General features: G+C 35.6%; 1 long non-coding RNA gene across 2 annotated transcripts in view; it reads left to right on the top strand.

Moving 5' to 3' along the window:
• The first annotated feature begins 2,352 nt into the window (after window positions 1–2,352).
• LOC137249524 (uncharacterized) overlaps window positions 2,353–15,805 on the top strand; it is a 519,870-nt gene continuing 506,417 nt past the window's right edge. For both annotated transcript variants that reach the window (XR_010952403.1, XR_010952402.1), the window contains exons 1-2: window positions 2,353–2,453; window positions 3,174–3,328. This is a non-coding gene — a long non-coding RNA (uncharacterized lncRNA). The remainder of the gene's footprint in view (window positions 2,454–3,173; window positions 3,329–15,805) is intronic.

The raw sequence follows: 15,805 nt of genomic DNA, 5'->3' as shown, positions 1-15,805 counted from the left end.
ATAATATTTATGCAACATTTTGTTTTCTTTGATATTAATTCATGTTTTGTCTTTGATATTAATTCAAGTTAACCTTTTTAAGGGTGGTGACCGATAAGAAACAATTTTTTTTACTTTTATTGAATAAATGAGAGGTTAATATTTAACTTTCACTTTAACTTTAACTTTATTTTTAACTTTAACTTTATTTTTAACTTTAACTTTCACTTTAACTTTAACATTCACTTTAACTTTAACTTTATTTTTAACTTTAACTTTATTTTTAACTTTAACTTTAAATTTAACTTTAACTTTAACTTAAATTTTAACTTTAACTTTAACTTTAACTGTAACTTTAACTTTAAATTTAACTTTAACTTTAACCTTAACTTTAACTATAACTTTAACTTTAACTTTAACCTTAACTGCAACTTTGACTTTAACTTTAACTTTCATTTTAACTTTAGCTTTAACTTTAACTTTATTTTTAACTTTAAGTTTAACTTTCGCTTTAACTTTAACATTCACTTTAACTTTAACTTTAACTTAAACTTTAACTTTTACTTTAACTTTAACTTTAACTTTAACTTAAACTTTAACTTTATTTTTAACTTTAACTTTAACTTTCGCTTTAACTTTAACATTCACTTTAACTTTAACTTTAACTTTATTTTTAACTTTAACTTTCGCTTTAACTTTAACATTCGCTTTAACTTTAACTTTAACTTTATGATCCGGGGTGGGCGTGAGCTTAGCACCTGCTAACAAGCCAACCTAATATAAACGCACGCAAGTCATTTTCAGTCAAAAATGTCTCATGCACATACAACTTGTATGAGAGCAACTCAAATTGAATTTGCTGTGTGAAAACCTAACTCGATTTCCAATTTTTGTTCTGCGTGACATTTAGATTTGACGTTTGCACACATGCTTTACATTGTCGCAACGCATGCTTGTTTGGGTTAGGGAAAAAAACGCCGTTTTTTTGCGTGTGCTAAAAAAACGCAGTGCGGTTTTATTAGGTTGGCTTGTAAGCATGACACAACGATACAAGGTGGCAGCATGGGACAGCTGATTTTAAGCTTTTTTTATTTGATTTGATACATCAAAATTCGGCGCAGTACGATTTTGACATTTGTCCATCGAATTTACAAAAACAAAGTACATGAAATGTTTATTTATGTTTGGAGGTATGTCACCATGCTGCCACCTTGTATCGTTCAACTGTGCTTGTAAGCGACCATATATGAATACGATAAGCGATAGCACAATGGCTACTTCGCGAAAATCAACGACAGCTCTTTTAGTTTGATTTCGATGGTCATACGGTGAGGCAGTGTCGCACACGCGCTTAAAACAGAGTACCAAAGAGTGCGTGTGACACGTGTTCACCGTTCAAGCATTGAAATCAAACTAAATAAATAATTGATTTTGCTTTCGTGCTCGCTACGCGTTCGTGTTTACTAGCACACTCTCAATTTGGTAACCGTGTAAATGTAGTGGTGCCCAACGCTGTTTATGATAGAGATCCAATTTTATGTATTTGGCCTGTTACTAACACCGAACCTTTTCGAACCTTTTTTGACAAATATCCGTTACGGTTTTTTTTGATTTAGTCGCCAAGCCCGCGATAAAATCTATGCAATAGCTTAAAAAAATCATAAAAATCGGTTTGGTACTTCTTGAGATTAGCCCTTGCAAACATTTCCCATATAAGCATTTTTATATAATTAGTATAGATTTATCGGAAATGTCGCTTAAGTTTGTATAAATGTATGACGTATAACATATTTCATGTAGCCGATTACTCGGATATTACTAATAGAATAAGATTAATGCTTGGCTACATTCATAAAAGGTATGAAGTCTTCGGAACAGCCGAAGACAATCCCGACCTTTCTTCTTCTTTTTTTTGGTGAAAATGTAGACCTCGCTGACATAAAACTGAAACCTAGGTTTGCACACCTTTTTTCACGAAAAACGGTGCAATTTAAATTTTAAGCCAAATTTTCTTTGCTGTACAAAAAAGTTTCCGGATTAGGCTCAAACTTTTATCCATGTATTTAAATTTGCCTGATGAAATATAAATGAGTTATACTATTTTCACACAAACGGCTTATTGAATAATAAAGGCAGTTTTCTACATTAAGACGCTTATTGAGCTCAATCTTCCATACAAGATTCGAATCTATAATTATTTCTTTAGTGACTAATCGAATGCCTAATGAAATCAAAAGCCCAATGCAACTCTGCTGGGAGCGTTCAGTTTCTTAGTTTTTGGTGTGTTCAGTGCTTAAAAATGTCTTTGTCAAAGTAAATGTCATTGTCTGTCATATAGCATTGTCATTTTATTCGCTTGACATTTCATCCTTCATACTAATCGAGCAGCTACTTATGTGTGAAAGCAAAAAATTTACGATTTCATTAGAAGGCGAAATGAGATCATTAAGTTTCTGTGTGAAAACAGTATTAAGGTAGTTATTTTTCTTAGTAAATCACGAATCGTATGACAAAACATACTATTTCAACCTTATTGAAAAATTGAAATCAGGACTTTACTTTAAAAAGAATATAAGAAATTGAAAATTGTTTAAGCGTTAGATTTAATTTTTTGTATATACATATACTATTACAAGTTTCATAAGATACATTTTTTTCGCACCAAAGTTTTAAATATATTAACTTCCAAATTTTTAAATAGTGATCAATCTTTCTATGAAACAAAGATATTCTGGATCAGCTGCATTTGCATAAAGTTGCAGAATTTCGTCGACAAAATTAACCGATAATATTCCCACCGCACAAAGTTGTCCACTCACGACGCCCGGTGCTCCAAACTCTACACTTCTAATTCTACCGCCACCTTTAGCACAATACATATTTGTTTTTATTTGTTTTCGGGAATTCAAACATTTCTCTAGTGTTACTATATTTGCGTCACTTTTTACGAGTTCAAAACTATGTGGCCACTGTAATTGTGGACTCCATCCACTAGTTTTAATCTTTGCGCCCACCGAAAGTTTATTTTTGCAAAGTGATATTTTCTCCACTCCATCAATTTCTTCAAAGGATTCAATCAGCTCAATTCAAGCTATATCTGTATTGAAAACTACTTTCTGCACTTTGCGCCGTGGTCCGCAGAAAGTTTCTGCATTAGCTGCAACATCGATTAACTTTGTATTTAAATCTTCCAGGCACATCGAAGCTGTGATCACTATCTTCATACTAACTAATGAACCTGCGCAATAATATTGTTCTTTTAAAAGTAATGCTACCAAATAACGCCGATCGTCAGTACATGTAACTTGGCCACAGCTAAGGACGAGAACTAGGATCGCTATAAGATTGTGTAAGTACATTTTTGTTTCTGACTTTCCGCTGCTTGTTAAGAAATATAAAGTAACTACAGCAAGAAAAACTTTGTGGGCGCTATTTATACATATACAGTGATGAAGCTTGATGAAATTTTCGGGTGCAAGTGCACGGTTAGAAATCTGAGTTCAAATTTTTAACCATTCATCGGTTTAAATACCTATTGAAAAATGTTGGCACTAAATTGGAAACGTCTCAATTAACTATTGTCTTTTTTAATTTTTTCCGATTTATATTTAAAAATTGTTTAAACAATAAGTTTAAAGTACTAAAATTGTTTTAAAACAAAACCAAAAAAGGTTCAAAAATCCAAAAATACAAACTTGTAGTCATTTATGGGCTTAAAACAAAAGCAAATGTTTAAAAAATCTAAAAATAGAAACTGGAATACAAATGGCTGGTTTTAAATCTTACCTAAGAGTTTATATTGGTTCTGAAAATTTAAAAATACCGAATTTTATTTGTGAAAACTTGCAGCACAGTTATCGAATCTTTTTCAAAAAATTTTGTTATACATATAAGGTGTTATGAAATAATTTCTTATACGTAGGTAGAGCAACGCTGTAGGAAAAATCTCTATTTCAAAATTGGTGCGTTTCTAGTACATTCGGAACCTCTATTAGTTCGCCTTCTATATCTTTTACATGCTTCCAATTGGGGAATTTCACATGGCCATGTTTTAGCTAGTCCGTGTTGCATTAACTTTTCTATAGTTCTGGACTAGATACATATTTCCACTTTAGAACTAGTTGGTTTATTGGAACTATTTCCGTAAATCCAAACTAATGTAAAAATTACAGTTTAGTTGCTTTATTGGTTCCGGACCGAAAAGGGACTCTAGATGCTGCTTCTAGTACGATAATAGAGCATTTATCGATACGCCCCAGCCAGTGGGAAAGTTTGGGAAAAGAAATCATACTCATTGTCGAAGTTGCTCAAAGCTGGCAGCAGTTCTTTTGTAGACAGCATATTGAATATGAAAAATAAGGATCCAAACTGTCCATTTGATAACTTGGTAAAATCTTGTTATTGCCGAACTTGTACTTATTTGGCAATTAAGGTCTAGTTCGGTACCAGAAATATGTATGACAAGTTACTGACTGAAAGGATTTCAGAGAACCGCCAACTATTTGTTTTTGTTTTTATACTCAGTTGAGCAGAGCTCACAGAGTATATTAACTTTGATTGGATAACATTTGGTTGTACAGGTATAAAGGAACCGAGATAGATATAGACTTCCATATAACAAAATCATCAGCATCGAAAAAAAAATTTATTGAGCCATGTCCGTCCGTCTGTCCGTTAAAACGATAACTTCAGTAAATTTTGAGGTATATTGATGAAATTTGGTATGTAGGTTCATGGGCACTCATCTCAGATCGCTATTTAAAATGAAAGATATCGGACTATAACCACGACTATATCGAAGATTTCGAAAAACCTAAAAAGTGCGATAATTCATTACCAAAGACGGATAAAGCGATGAAACTTGGTAGGTGAGTTGAGCTTATGACGCAAAATATAAAATTACTAAAATTTTATACAATGGGCGTGGCACCGCCCACTTTTAAAAGAAGGTAATTTAAAAGTTTTGCAAGCTGTAATTTGGCATTCGTTGAAGATAGCATGATGAAATTTGGCACAAACGTTACTCCTATTACTACATGTATGCTTAATAAAAATTAGCAAAATAGGAGAACGACCACGCCCACTTTTAAAAAAAATTTTGTTTTAAAGTCAAATTTTAACAAACAATTTAATATCTTTACAGTATATAAGTCAATTATGTCAACATTCAACTCCAGTAATGATATGGTGCAACAAAATACAAAAATAAAAGAAAATTTCAAAATGGGTGTGGCTCCGCCCTTTTTCATTTAATTTGTCTAGGATGCTTTTACTGCCATAAGTCGAACAAAAATTTACCAATTCTTGTGAAATTTGGTAGAGGCTTAAATTCTAGGACGATAACTGTTTTCTGTGAAAAAGGGCGAAATCGGTTGAAGCCACGCCCGGTTTATATACACCGTCGACCATCTGTCCTTCCTCTCGGGCCTTAACACGATAACTTGAGCAAAAATCGATATATCTTTACTAAACTTAGTTCACGTAATTATCTGAACTCTCTTTGTATTTGTATAAAAATGGCCGAAATCCGACTATGACCACGCCCACTTTTTCGATATCGAAAATTACGAAAAATAAAAAAAATGCCATAATTCTATACAAAAACATGGTAATTGGATTGGTTTATTGACGCAAAATATAGCTTTAGAAAAAACCTTTGTAAGTAAAGGAAAATGAAAAAGTTCTTCCTGGCGAAATCAAAAGCCCTTGGAATCTTTGCAGGAATACTGTTCGTGGTATTACATATATAAATAAATTAGGGGTACCCGACAGATGATGTTCTGGGTCACTCTGGTCCACATTTTGGTCAATATCTCGAAAAGGCGTCTCCCTTTTAAAACACTCATTATCACCTTTCGTTTGATACCCATATTGTACAAACACATTATAGTGTCAACCCTGGTCTACCTTGATGGCGATATCTCGAAAGGGCGTCCACCTATAGAACTAAGGTCCACTCCCTTTTGAAACCCATTTCGTACAAACAAATTCTAGAGTACCCCTGGTCCACCTTTATGGCGATATCTCGAAAAGGCGTCCCTTTTAAAATACTCATTAACACCTTTCATTTGATACCCATATCGTACAAACAAATTCTAGAGTCAGCCCAGGTCCACATTTATGGCGATATCCCTAAATGGCGTCCACATATAGAACTATGGCCCACTCCCTCTTAAAATACTATTTAATACCTTCCATTTGATACACATATCATACAAACACATTCCAGGGTTACCCTAGGTTCATTTTCCTACATGGTGATTTTCCCTTATTTTGTCTCCATAGCTCTCAGCTGAGCATGTAATGTTCGGTTACACCCGAACTTAGCCTTCCTTACTTGTTTTTTATAACTTTAAATATAGACATCTCCAGTTTCAAATTGAAACCCAGACCGGTAGAATCCATATTAAAAAAAAATATGGTTTGGTCATATGTCTGAATGTTGCAGATTTAGCCTCAAATTTTTAACCGTGTGCCTGACAAGATCTCAAACCACTTATTGATAAAAAAAAAAACGGCCGCCGTGGTGTGGTGCGAGCGTACTGCGTATACCACACCGAAGTTCTTGTGTTCAAGTGCCGGCCAAAGCAACATCAAAAATTTAAAACAAGTTCTTCAATTGGAAAAAAAATTTGTCTAAGCGCGGTCACCCCTCGGCGGTGATTTGGCATATACTCCAGGCGTATTTCTGCTATGAAAAGCTTTTCAGTGAAAACGTATCTTCCTAGTAACAGCTTTCACTTGGGATTGGCATAAATCAGGTAGGTCCCGTGCCGCCGGTTTGTAGGGAAAATAACAACGGAGCAAGACGCAAATTCGAAGAGAAGTTCGGCCTAAATCTTCTCGGATATAAATAAAGCCAAGCATTTATTTATTTTTCTTTTTAATTTGTTATGGTTACTGCGCCAGGCATAATGCTTATATTATATCAGTTAAACAAACAACTTTTGCTCTACCAGAATAACAAATTAAAGGTTGTTATGTTTATACCAGCAAAATGAAATTTCCAAACACGCGGAAAAATAATTTTATATTCTTTTTCAATGGAAAATTTAATTTTAGTTAGTTGCTCGTTTTCATATTTGTACAGGTGAATTGTGGAATTGTTTAGTAATGACATAGTAGGCTTTGAATTACTTATTTCTCAGTTGGTGTTTTATAACATTTTTATACCCAACTGCAGTTGTACACAGGTTATTAAAACTCTGATTGGATAACGGTTGGTTGTACAGGTATAAAGGAATCGAGATAGATATAGACTTCCATATATCAAAATCAACAGTATCGAAAAAAAAATTTGATTGAGCCATATCCGTCCGTCCGTTAACACGATAACTTGAGTAAATTTTGAGGTATCTTGATGAAATTTGGTACGTAGGTTCCTGGGCACTCATCTCAGATCGCTATTTAAAATGAAGGATATCGGACAATAACCACACCCACTTTTTCGATATCGAAAATTTCGAAAAATCGAAAAAGTGCGATAATTCATTCCCAAAGACGGATAAAGCGATGAAACTTGGTAGGTGAGTTGAGCTTATGACGCACAATAGAAAACTAGTAAAACTTTGGACAACGGGCGTGGCACCGCCCACTTTTAAAAGAAGGTAATTTAAAAGTTTTGCAAGCTGCAATTTGGCAGTCGTTGGAGATGTCATGATGAAATTTGGCAGAAACGTTACTTGTCTCCGCCCTTTTTCATTTAATTTGTCTATGATACTTTTAATGCCATAAGTCGAACAAAAATTTACCAATCCTTGTGAAATTTGGTAGGGACTTAGAAAGCGCGAAATCGGTTGAAGGCACGCCCAGTTTTTATACACAGTCGACCATCTGTCCTTGCGCTCGGCCTTTAACACGATAACTTGAACAAAAATTGATATATCTTTACTAAACTCAGTTCACGTAATTATCTGAACTCACTTTATGTTAGTATAAAAAATGGCTGAAATCTGACTATGACCACGCCCACTTTTTCGATATCGAAAATTACGAAAAATGACAAAAATGCCATAATTCTATACCAAATACGAAAAAAAGGGATGAAACATGGTAATTGGATTGGTTTATTGACGCAAAATATAACTTTAGAAAAAAACTTTGTAAAATGGGTGTAACACCTACCATATTAAGTAGAATAAAATGAAAAAGTTCTGCAGGGCGAAATCAAAAGCCCTTGGAATCTTGACAGGAATACTGTTCGTGGTATTACATATATAAATAAATTAGGGGTACCCGACAGATGATGGTCTGGGTCACCTTGGTCCACATTTTGATCGATATCTCGAAAACGCCTTCACATATGCTTACAACTACCACCACTCCCTTTTAAAACCCTCATTAATACCTTTAATTTGATACCCATATCGTACAAACACATTTTAGAGTCACCCCTGGTCCACCTTTATGGCGATATCTCGAAAAGGCGTCCACCTATAGAACTAAGGCCCACTCCCTTTTATAATACTTATTATCACCTTTCGTTCGATACCCATATCGTACAAACAAATTCTAGAGTCAACCCTGGTCCACCTTTATGGCGATATCCCGAAAGGGTCCACGCCCTTTTAAAAAGCTCATTAACACCTTTCATTTGATACCCGTATCGTACAAACAAATTCTAGAGTCACCCGTGGTCCACCTTTATGGCGATATCTCGAAAAGGCGTCCACCTATAAAACTAAGGCCCACTCCCTTTTAAAATACTCAATAACACTTTTCATTTGATACCCATATCGTACAAACAAATTCTAGAGTCAACCCTGGTCCACCTTTATGGCGATATCCCGAAAGGGTCCACGACCTTTTAAAAAGCTCATTAACACCTTTCATTTGATACCCGTATCGTACAAACAAATTCTAGAGTCACCCGTGGTCCACCTTTATGGCGATATCTCGAAAAGTCGTCCACCTATAGAACTAAGGCCCACTCCCTTTTAAAATACTCAATAACACTTTTCATTTGATACCCATATCGTACAAACAAATTCTAGAGTCAGCCCTGTTCCACCTTAATGGCGATATACCTAAATGGCGTCCACCTATAGAACTAAGGCCCACTCCCTTTTAAAATACTCATTAACACCTTTCATTTGATACCCATATCGTACAAACAAATTCTAGAGTCAGCCCTGGTCCACCTTAATGGCGATATACCTAAATGGCGTCCACTTATAGAACTATGGCCCACTCCCTCTTAAAATACTATTTAATACCTTCCATTTGATACACATGTCATACAAACACATTCCAGGGTTATACTAGGATCATTTTCCTACATGGTGATTTTTCCTTACTTTGTCTCCATAGCTCTCAACTGAGTATGTAATGTTCGGTTACACCCGAACTTAGCCTTCCTTACTTGTTTTATATGGAATTCTATATCTATCTCGATTTCTCTATACCTGTACAGTGTACACCCAACCATTACCCAATCAGAGTTATAATATCCTGTGTACAAGTGCAGCTGTGTATAAAAATGCTATAAAACAACAACTGAGAAATAATTAATTCAAAGTCTACTATGTCATTACTAAATAATTCCTCAATTCACCTGTACAAATATAGACACGAGCAACTAACTAAAATTAAATTTTCCATTGAAAAAGAATATAAAATTATTTTTCCAAACACGCGCTGATCTCATTTTTGGAAGAAACATAACAACCTTGAATTTATTGTTCTGGTAGAGCAAAAGTTGTTTGTTTAAGTGATATAATATTAGCATTATGCTTGACGCAGTAACCATAAAAAGTTAAAAAGAACAAGTAAAGCTATCTAAGTTCGGGTGTAACCGAACATTATATACTCAGCGTGAGCTTCAATTGTACATTTCATTCAGATAAATTACTTTTCTATATAACACGCCCTTTTAACAAAAAAATGTCTCCCAATTTCCTCTTACCATTAAACTGGAAAAGTGAAATATCATTGATTCAAAACTATTTTTTGCTTAGTTATAGTTTAATATTCTAGTCTACGACGCTTTTAAATTTGTTTTATATCTAAGTTGCAGCGGTCTTTAACCGATCCCGTCCATTTTTACTAGAAATATTTTATTACGATATGTTAATTTTTCTTCGTTTTATGGCTCCCGAAACATAGAAAATTGCTTAGCCATAAAAGGTGCGGTGCCACACCCATTTTCAAAACTTTGAGTGTTTTCCAATTTAAAGTTATAATTCTATTAAGAAAGTAAAATTATATTGATAAAAAACTCTTTTTCGCTAAAGCTTAACTTATTATTTTTGCCTACGACCCTTTTAGAAATCTTTTATATAAAAGTGGGCGTGGTAGAAATATTTCCTGCTATAGTGAAAATTTGTGTACCCAATTTTATTACGATCCGTTAATTTTTCTTCGAGTTATGGCTCCCGAAACATAGAAGATTGCTTAGTCATAAAAGAGGCGGTGTTACGCCCATTTTTTTAAATTTGCAGCTTTTCCTATTTGTTATAAATGCACTTGAAATGGAATTGAAATACCATTTATATAAAGCTCTTTTTTGCAAAGATATAGCTTATCTTATTCGTCCACGAATCTTTTATATAAAAGTGCGTCTGGTCCTTAACTGATTTCGTTAATTTTTCTTCAAAGCATTCCTTATAGTAAAGGCAACCTCTCTGCCGAATTTTGTTACGATAGTTTAACGATTTTTGATTTATCTAATATATAAAATTCTTCTGTCACGGTTTTAGAGACTTAACACCTCCGAAACGGCTGAACCGATTCTCATGAAATTTTGTGAGCGTATTGGGTAGGTCTGAGAATCGGCCAACGTCTACCCTTTTTTTCGCTACGTACATAGGGTCTTGAGATCAAAACGTGAACCCGGGTACCCCTAGAATGTGTTTATTCAATATGGATACCAAATGAAAGCTGTTGATGAGGGCTATAGTACAGTGTAATTTTCATACCCCTGGGTGACTAGGGTCTCGAGATATAGGCCAAAACTTGTACCCGGGTACCCCTAGAATGTGCTTATACAATATGGATATCAAATGAAAGCTGTTGCTGAGAGCTCTAAAGTTCATTGGGATATTCGATTTAGTCGCATCAACCTGGCAGAACTGATAAATGTGCATGCGAAGCCGAAATAAAGACAAGAAATAATAATACCCACATACCTATTTACATTCGTCCTGTTCGATTTGCCTGAAATTTCGAATATAAATTTCCCTATATTAGGATTTATGATGCTTTTTTTCGGGAAGTATATCAGAGACGGACTGGGACTCTTATTAGGACTAGGACTGGGACTGAGACTGAAACTCGGAGTGGGACTGGAACTAAGACTCTGAATGGGACTGGGACAAAATACATACCACCATCTGGGACTGGCAATAAGAGATGAAGAAGAAGGAGAAAAACTTGAGAGAAGAGAAAAGAGAGAAGGAGTCTGAGAAAGAGATAGAATGAGACGAAGATGGATATGAAGCGAAAAAGGCGGAGGGAGGAGTGAATAAATAGATTAGGAAAAAGTGTAGAGGGGTAGGGTAGAGTTAGACGGAAAAAGCTTATTAAAATATATGAAGATAGGCCAAATTTAGGGCAAACAACGTCTGCAGGGTCTGCTAGTGATTAATAGTATATGTAAAATTGATTCATCACAGGTGGGCGGTGCCACGTCCATTTTAAAAAAATATTCTAAATTTTTATCAAGGGTCTCAATATCAGTCTACATGTCAAATTTCAACATTCTAGGTGTATGTACTACTTACTAAATTATCAGGTTTTTTGTGTTTTCCAAAATGTTGTATATGTAAAAAGTGGGCGCGGTTATCATCCGATTTCGCTCATTTTCAACACCAATCCATTCTGGGTCCGGATAACCTCGTGTACCAAATTTGGTGAAGATATCTCAATATTTACTCAAGACGGACATGGCTCAATCAAATTTTTTTCGATACTGATTTTGATATATGGCAGTCTTTATGTATGTTGATTCCTTTATACCTGTACAACCAACCGTTATCCAATCAAGGTTAATGTAATCTGTGTGCAAAGCACGCTGAGTATAAAAATAAATAAATACTTGGCTTTATTTATCTCCGAGAAAATTTAGGTCGAACTTCTCTTCGAATTTGCGTCTTGCTCCGTTGTTATTTTCCCTACAAACTGGCGGCACGGGACCTGCCTGATTTATGCCAATCCCAAGTGAAAGCTGTTGCTAGGAAGATACGTTTTCACTGAAAAGCTTTTCATAGCAGAAATACGCCTGGAGTGTATGCCAAATCACCGCCGAGGGGCGACCGCGCTTAGACAAATTTTTTTTCCAATTGAAGAATTTGTTTTAAATTTTTGATGTTGCTTTGGCCGGCACTTGAACTTAAGAACTTCGGTGTGGTATGCGCAGTACGCTCGCACCACACCAGGGCGGCCGCTTTTCTATCAATAAGTGGTTTGAGATTTTGTCAGGCACCAAGGGCAAACGACGGTTTGTTTAAAATATAGATTCTACCGGGCTGGGTTTCAATTTGAAACTGGAGATGTCTACACTTAAAGTTATAAAAAAAAAACAAAAATAAATAGTAGGCGGTTCTCTGAAATCCTTTCAGTCATTAACTTTTGATACATATTTCTGGTCTTAATTGCCAAATAAGTACAAGTTCGGTACTAACAATATTTTACCCACTTATAAAATCGACAGCTTGTGCCCTTATTTTTCATACTCAATATGCTATCTAGAAAAGAACTGCTGTCAGCTTTAAGTAACTTCGACTATGAGTATGATTTCTTTTCCCAAAATTTCCTACTGGCTCGGAGGTATCGATAAATGCTCTAATATCGTACTAGAATCAGCATCTAGAATTCCTTTTCGGTCCGGAAACAGGAAAACAACTAAACTGTAATTATACTCAGTTGAGCAGAGCTCACAGAGTATATTAACTTTGATTCGATAACGGTTGGTTGTACAGGTATGAAGGAAACGAGATAGATATAGACTTCCATATATCAAAATCACCAGTATCGAAAAAGTTCGATTGAGCCATGTCCGTCCGTCCGTTAACACGATAACTTGAGTAAATTTTGTAATTTAGTAAAATTTTGGACAATGGGCGTGGCACCGCCCACTTTTAAAAGAAGGTAATTTAGAAGTTTCACAAGATGTAATTTGGTAGCCGTTGAAGATATCATGATGAAATTTGGCAGGAACGTTACTCTTATTACTATATGTATGCTTAATAAAAATTAGCAAAATCGGAGAACGACCACACCCACTTTTTAAAAAAAAATTTTTTTAAAGTAAAATTTTAAAAGAAAAGTTAATATCTTTACAGTATATAAGTAAATTATGTCAACATTCAACTCCAGTAATGATATGGTGCAACAAAATACAAAAATAAAAGAAATTTTCAAAATGGGCGTGGCTCCGCCCTTTTTCATTTAATTTGTCTAGGATACTTTTAATGCCATATGTCTAACAAAATATTACCAATCCTTGCAAAATTTGGTAGAAGCTTAGATTCTAGGACGATAACTGTTTTCTTTGAAAAAGGGCGAAATCGGTTGAAGCCACGCCCAGTTTTTATACACAGTCAACCGTCTGTCCTTCCGCTGGGCCGGTAACACGATATCTTGAGCAAAAATCGATATATCTTTACTAAACTCAGTTCACGTACTTATCTGAACTCACTTTATATTGGTATAAAAAATGGCCGAAATCCGACTATGACCACGCCCACTTTTTCTATATCGAAAATTACTAAAAATGAAAAAAATGCCATAATAATATACCAAATACGAAAAAAGGGATGAAACATGGTAATTGGATTGGTCTATTGACGAAAAATATAACTTTAGAAAAAAAACTTGGTAAAATGAGTGTGACACCTACCTTATTAAGTAGAAGAAAATGAAAAAGTTTTGCAGGGCGAAATCAAAGCCCTTGGAATCTTGGAAGGATAACTGTTCGTGGTATTAAATATATAAATAAATTAGCGGTACCCGACAGATGATGTTCTGGGTCACCCTGGTCCACATTTTTGTCGATATCTCGAAAACGCCTCCACATATACAATTACCACCACTCTCTTTTAAAACCCTCATTAATAGCTTTAATTTGATACCCATATCGTACAAACTCATTATAGAGTCACCCCTGATCCACCTTTATGGCGATATCTCGAAAAGGCGTCCACCTATAGAACTAAGGCCCACTCCCTTTTAAAATACTTATTATCACCTTTCGTTTGATACCCATATCGTACAAACAAATTCTAGAGTCACCCCTGGTCCACTTTTAAGGCAAAATCTCGAAAAGTCGCCCACCTATAGAACTAAGGCCCACTCTCTTTTAAAATACTTATTATCACCTTTCGTTTGATACCCATATCGTACAAAAAAATTCTAAAGTCACCCCTGGTCCACCTTTATGGCGATATTTCGAAAAGGCGTCCACCTATAGAACTAAGGCCCACTCCCTTTTAAAATACTTATTAACACTTTTCGTTTGATACCCATATTGTACAAACGCATTCTAGAGTCACCCCTGGTCCTCGTTTATTGCGATATCTCGAAAAGGCGTCCGTCCACCCATAGAACTAAGGCCCACTCCCTTTTAAATTACTCATTAACACTTTTCGTTTGATACCTATATCGTACAAACAAATGCTAGAGTCACCCCAGGTCAACCTTTATGGCGATATCTCGAAAAGGCGTCCACCCATAGAACTAAGGCCCACTCCCTTTTAAATTACTCATTAACACTTTTCGTTTGATACCCATATTGTACAAACGCATTCTAGAGTCACCCCTGGTCCTCGTTTATTGCGATATCTCGAAAAGGCGTCCGTCCACCCATAGAACTAAGGCCCACTCCCTTTTAAATTACTCATTAACACTTTTCGTTTGATACCCATATTGTACAAACGCATTCTAGAGTCACCCCTGGTCCTCGTTTATTGCGATATCTCGAAAAGGCGTCCGTCCACCCATAGAACTAAGGCCCACTCCCTTTTAAATTACTCATTAACACTTTTCGTTTGATACCCATATTGTACAAACGCATTCTAGAGTCACCCTTGGTCCTCGTTTATTGCGATATCTCGAAAAGGCGTCCGTCCACCCATAGAACTAAGGCCCACTCTCTTTTAAAATACTCATCAACACCTTTCGTTTGATACCCATATTGTACAAACGCATTCTAGGGTCACCCCTGGTCCACGTCTATGCCGATATCTCGAAAAGGCGTCCACCCATAAAACTAAGGCCCACTCCCTTTTAAATTACTCATTAACACTTTTCGTTTGATACCCATATTGTACAAACGCATTCTAGAGTCACCCCTGGTCCTCGTTTATTGCGATATCTCGAAAAGGCGTCCGTCCACCCATAGAACTAAGGCCCACTCTCTTTTAAAATACTCATTAACACCTTTCATTTGATACCCATATCGTACAAACAAATTCTAGAGTCACCCCTGGTCCACCTTTATGGCGATATCTCGAAAAGGCGTCCTCCTATAGAACTTAGGCCCACTCCCTTTTAAAATACTCATTAACACTTTCATTTGATACCCATGTCGTACAAACAAATTCTAGAGTCAGCCCTGGTCCACCGTTATGGCGATATCCCTAAATGGCATCCATCTATAGAACTATTGCCCACTCCCTCTTAAAATACTCTTTAATACCTTCCATTTGATACACATGTCATACAAACACATTCCAGGGTTTCCCTAGGTTCAATTTACTACCAGGTGATTTTACCTTATTTTGTCTCCATAGCTCTCAACAGAGTATGTAATGTTCGGTTACACCCGAACTTAGTCTTCCTTACTTGTTTTTACATTAGTTTGGCTTTACGGAAATAGTTCCAATAAACC

This window comes from Eurosta solidaginis, chromosome 4 (genome assembly GCF_040869045.1).
Source record: "Eurosta solidaginis isolate ZX-2024a chromosome 4, ASM4086904v1, whole genome shotgun sequence".
Classification (NCBI taxonomy): domain Eukaryota; kingdom Metazoa; phylum Arthropoda; class Insecta; order Diptera; family Tephritidae; genus Eurosta; species Eurosta solidaginis.
This window is presented reverse-complemented; position numbering and strand designations above follow the sequence as displayed.